This window comes from Silene latifolia, chromosome Y (genome assembly GCF_048544455.1).
Source record: "Silene latifolia isolate original U9 population chromosome Y, ASM4854445v1, whole genome shotgun sequence".
In the NCBI taxonomy this organism is placed as follows: Eukaryota; Viridiplantae; Streptophyta; class Magnoliopsida; order Caryophyllales; family Caryophyllaceae; genus Silene; species Silene latifolia.
In genome coordinates this window covers 211,530,385-211,536,235 of record NC_133538.1, presented here as the reverse complement: position 1 = coordinate 211,536,235, position 5,851 = coordinate 211,530,385, and the positions used below count along the sequence as shown (strand labels likewise).

At 35.8% G+C, this 5,851-nt stretch overlaps 1 non-coding gene across 1 annotated transcript; it reads left to right on the top strand.

Moving 5' to 3' along the window:
• Nucleotides 1–690: 690 nt before the first annotated feature.
• Nucleotides 691–796, top strand: LOC141636658 (small nucleolar RNA R71). Its single transcript, XR_012541258.1, has one exon. It is a non-coding gene; the product is annotated as a small nucleolar RNA R71 (small nucleolar RNA).
• Nucleotides 797–5,851: the final 5,055 nt, after the last annotated feature.

The window sequence follows — 5,851 nt, the reverse complement described above, 5'->3', positions numbered from 1 at the left end:
AGTGCCTTGATAGATGCATCTTTTTGTTGGTCACTTAGCTGCCACTGCTTTGTCAAAGACTGCAACATCGTCTTCAACTCACCTCTCTCACTTACCCCACAAGAATATGATGCACCTTGATTAGCTGTAGGAAAGGAAGGAGGCTTCAGAAAGCCTTCTTGAGCCCTATGAGGAGGGACATATGGCTGCTGCTGCGGAGGAGGAGGGTTAGGATTGAGCACATTTTGACTTGTCCACCTCAAATTAGGATGGACTGCCCATTGGTTATTATAATAGGAACCCCCTCCTTGCTTGTATTGTTGAAAAGCAAGGACCTGTTCCTTCTCTGTAAGACAGCCAACAGCAGTGTGACCGTCGTTTCTCCCACACCTCTCACATGTGACAGTCTCCCCTCTAGTAAGCAAATGAACCGTCTGAGGCTCCCCAGCAGAATGCAGCTCTAGCTTATCAAACCTAGCATTCATAGCTTTCAGCTGAGCCACAACTTGCTTATCGACTGCATGAACTATTCTAATACAATCCCTCGGGTTTCCATACTCAACATAGTGGGTCGCCATCTCTTCAATAAGGGCCCATCCCTTATTATCGTCAGTGTTCTTTTGGAATCTTCCGTTGGATGATGCATCATATATGGCTTTGTGATCATCGTATAGCCCATTCTAGAACTGATTGGACAGGAACCACGGATCAAAACCATGGTAAGGAAGTGACCTCACCAAAATCTTGAAACGGCACCACGCTTCATAGAAAGTTTCATCCGGTGCCTGTTTGAAACTGGTGATTTTTGCCCTCAGCTGATTAGTGCGCTGCGGAGGGAAATATCTCTTATAAAAAGCAAGAGCAAGGGTCTCCCAGTCTGTGACCCCTGCGGCCGTACGGTCCAAATCAGTCAGCCACTCCCTGGTTGAGTCAGTCAAGGAAAAAGGAAACAACACCTCCTTAATCTTGTCTTGAGTTACCCCTATTTGTGGCGGGGATAGTAGAATAGTAGTCCGTAATGACCTCCATATGCTTCCTGGGGTCTTCACCTGCCACACCTCTAAAGAGATTTCTCTGCACCAGATTGATATAGGACGGACGGATTTCAAAAGTATTACCATCCTCAGTCTGGAGATCGAAACCTTTAGGAATAGATGATGCATTAGGCTCCGAATGACTAGCAATATTCGGCATCTTTCATGGTTGGTTTTTTTGAAATTCATTAATCTCATTACTATAAATATTCATATATGAATTAATTTATTCAGTCATAAAATAAATTGTTGATCTTACGCATGCAAACTAAATAACTAAAGATGAGAAAATCGTTTTCTCACCATCAAAAATTCGGCCAAATGGGCACAAATGAAGGTCTCCTACCTTCATTTGTTCTTGAGCTAAAAATACATTAGGATAATCATCCATGACTTCAAATAGAAGCCCTCCAATAAGTAGCACCCAAGACTATCCCAAAATCCCACAAAATAATATGTACTAGATATTTGTAATGTGGTTTACCTTAAAATCGATTACTAATACTTATATACTACTACTACTAGTATTATTAGTGATTGATTTGTACAAATTTGATTCATAAAAATAAATTTTATGAAGAACAAGAGAGAGAGTGTTGTGTTTTTCATAAAACATGAGAGAATGGAAAAATTGAGAGAAATCTCTCAATTGTTGATAGTAAAAACCGGTGGGGGGGGGGGGGGGATTTTAGGACCTTTTCCTTTTTCCTTTTTGTCTTCACAAGACTAATTAGTGTAAGCCTTTGTCATAGTCAAGTCACTATCAAATGTCATAGACAAATGAATAAGACAAATGAATAAAACAAAACTTCTAAAATTGCCCACCAATTTTCGGTTATCATGTGTAATATGTAGTCCATTTTATTTTTGTCAATTGTACAATTGTATGTCATGTGACATATGACATGTCTTAGTCATGTTTTAATTTAAAATGCATATTTAACAAATTAAATAAATCGCATTTAACAAATTGACTAGTAATTCAAAATTACTTTCACATAAAATGGTCATTTAAATACTAGTTAGTATAATTCACAACATCTTGTAATTATAACTAACTTATCATTCTCATCTCACGTGTTTCGCAAACATCGATTGATTTTAGTAATATAACTTCTTAAATTACTAAATAAAATCTTATTTAATCACATTATAATAAGATGTCATTTTCTCTCTTATGATAAGAATTTGTTCAATTTTAAGGAATTAATTAATTTGTATCGACATACAATTAAATAACCTTTTTCAATTAAGTGAATCGTCCTTTAGGTGTGACCTCAAGGGATCAACTGATCACCACCGTCACACGACAGTAATGTCAAACTCTAGCCAGCCAATCATTACCGATATGTGTGGAACAGTTGACTATATATGTAATGTATCATCCCTTTCGAATTCTTATTATGAGATTTAAATATGTGATCAATATGATCGACAATTGTGATCGCATTATTGTCGGGAACACTTACTCCAACAATCTCCCACTTGTCCTCGACAAGTGTGTCGCCACCAATTTTCTTATCCTATTACTATCTCCCACTCAATGCAAGTTGTCTTTCGGGTCGTACTTGCAAGTGATCATATCGAGAGTGGTTTCCTCGATATGGAGAATAACTGATTTGACCGGAATTATCTACCATAGATACCTTCCGAGCGTGGCCACGCATTTCCATTTCATTACTCCTCGAGTGGCCCTGAGATATTGTTTTAACCCTGACAAAGGATGGACAATTCCTATCGCACTATTACCTTCGACTAGCCACAGCCATCATAACCCAAAATATGCCCATTTGACCCCATTTACGAAGGTCGTAGTAACATAAATCAAAGCTAATCTGAAACTGTGCCATCGTAGGCGAACACTCTTTAGTCAAAAGAATCGACTCATTAGAATACTATAGTAGCTCTCGCCACGAGTAGGCTATATAAATTTGCCAGAACTCTATAAGTGGTCACTGCCCGACAAAGTGTTCCTAACAGTCTGCCTATGTGATCGACTAGTCATCTCACATGACTGTATGGCACTGAACTTGCCATCAATCACATCACACTCTAGTCACTTCGAGACGTCACCTCATACAAGTGACTATGGGCGAATACTATGTTAATCCGGGTTCACTTTAACGGGGTTCAATGTCGTCATACAACCCGTTTGGATGCCTAATTATTATTTCATATTCTATAATCTAATTTGATCTTGTATGTAGTTTTTCATCTCAATCCAATTGAAATGACATGACTCATCATGTTAAGCCTATGAATAGGCATTGTAAGTAGGTCTTAGCAACTCCCTGCTCAACCTTGATACATACTTGTTTTCCTTTCGTAATGTATACATTTGCATTACAAAAATTTCTGAGTACGTGTCTAGATCCAATCTAGATATAGGCTTTCTTGCCTTAAAATAGCTCCCACTGTTTTCACAGTATGCGGAACTCATCCCTCTTGCACATCCCATGATTGCAAGTGTACTCAATTTCTGTTGTAAATATTTCTAATTGTTCTTTATTGTCTAGAATGATTCTAGAAAATCTATTTCTTAAATAACATAGCCACAATGGTATTTTAACCATCCTATTGTGTTTTGATTATGGTTTTGTCGGAAACCATGCGCAATCTCAATTGTCAATTGTCATTTGTTTAACACCCTTACACAAAATTGCATCAAAAATACTTTGCTTTTCATCCTTAATTCTTCTGCAAGCACTTAAGGGTAATCTTTATGGCTTACTAGCTAACTATTACTAAAATTCGATTTGAAACAATTCATCATACTCAAAGTATATGAAGTATTATACATCATTTCCTATTTAATTGATTCGGCAGCGGAAGCAAATGGAATCAATCAAATATGTTCAATTCGATTGAACTAGTCATGAATCTTATCAACATAAGACTCCTTATTTGATATTAATATCATGTAGATTTATCTCCCTAAATCCGGATATTAAAGATGTATTATATTTCTCCAAAGTCTTAAATCATTCGCAATGATCAATATGTCATCCACATATAAGATTACTAAAATTTTCGTAACTCCCACTAAACTTCATGTATAAACACAACTTCTCGACTTATCGGGAAAATTTTTATACCATGATCAAATCATTGATTCCAACTCATTGATGTCCTACTCAAGACCATCTCTTAAGTTGCACATTATCTTAGGATTGCAAAATCTCATAACATGTATCGAATACATTTATTCTTTGAAGAAGTGGGTTTTTGGATTCACTCGCTATATATGTCATCATAATGAAATACAATCCTTAAACTTAAGCTTCTGAACTAGTGCGAAACCCTTTGCTACCAATCAAGCTTTGAAATCTCTCTTTATTAGTGCAAAACCCTTTCTCACTAATCAAGCCTTTTATTTCGGATTTTCATGGCTCTAAGCCTTGTATTGAGTTGTGACTTAAACATTCTTATGTAAGTCATATGTTCATTACTTTCCAGAAGTAATTAACTTGAATCAAACAATTTCTTTGTAAGTTGTAAGCTCTTTACTTTCTTAAAAGTAACATGAATTCATCATCTTCAACAAGTGATGACTTTAACCTCCTAGGTTTTGAATAAAAAATGTCTTACACAAAACGTACAAAACGTCTAATGTAGGCAAGAAAGACCAGTTTCTTGCGACATACAATTCTTTTGTGGCTCTTGAATAATTTCTCCCACTCTGTCTTCTAGAAATAAACTTGTATTCTAGAAAGACAGCTTCACGAGCCGCAAACCCGTTGTACTCGTGATTATAGTAAGGAAAAATAAGCATTTGTTTCTTTTGAAAACTTACAAACATGGTACTCTACCATTTCATATCTCATATGAATCGTTTAGATTTAGTGGATCAAGTAACTCAAAGTAACTTGATTGAAGTCCAAACCATATCGAATAGCGTTTGATTTCTTTATCCAACCACACATTATCCCATAATGCGTGCTAAGAGAGATTAATTTGTGATACTATATCACATTTTCTTTGGCTTATATCAAAGTCTTCACTTTGATAATCCCATCACGACTAAATCGTGATTCTTTGAACTCTTTAAACTTCTTCAAAGATTTCTCTATTTACCTTATTAAGTGAACACATTTGCGTCAACTTAAATCGTTGGTGAAAGAAAATGATCAACCTATTTTGGATCAATGATTTACAACCTCGATCTCCTTTTCAACCAAAAAGCACGAGACATCTTGTTTTGAATACAAGATACGCATACACCATAAGATCTAATGGTTTTAAGACTACTCGATAACTCTTTGCGTTCATCATTCCAGAATCTAAGGTTCAATCTTGGGTTACCAATTTGAGTCTTGCATCATCGACATGATATATCATTCTAGTTTGGTTTAGAATATAATCACCTTGATAATGGGCTAGCCATACATCAAATCATGGTGTATAGGGTCACAAAAGTAAAACCTCTTTTGTATCTTAACAAGTTTATATTCTTATTTAGAGTTTATGCACTTAATAGTCACAATTAAGTACAACTCTAAACCCAAAAACTAGATTGAGTACACAATGACTCTATCTCTCAACATCATTGTTGCTAGTCGTCATATTCTAATCATCCTACGTATCAAATACAATGATGAAAACCACCACCGGTTTCTAATATTGACGAAGTAGTACTAGCAAAATTTATGTTAAAAAAATAAACAATTAAAGAAGAAGGTCCCATTAGATGTCCCACAACTAACTTGTTGATTCTTCAATAATTTGGGTTAGTTTCCTTTCTGGCGTCCAACAATTAAGACAATGGAAACTTTATCGGTCGGGGTTGATAGGTTTAGTATCGTTATTCTCAATAACTTTATTTTTAACATTACCTTGTA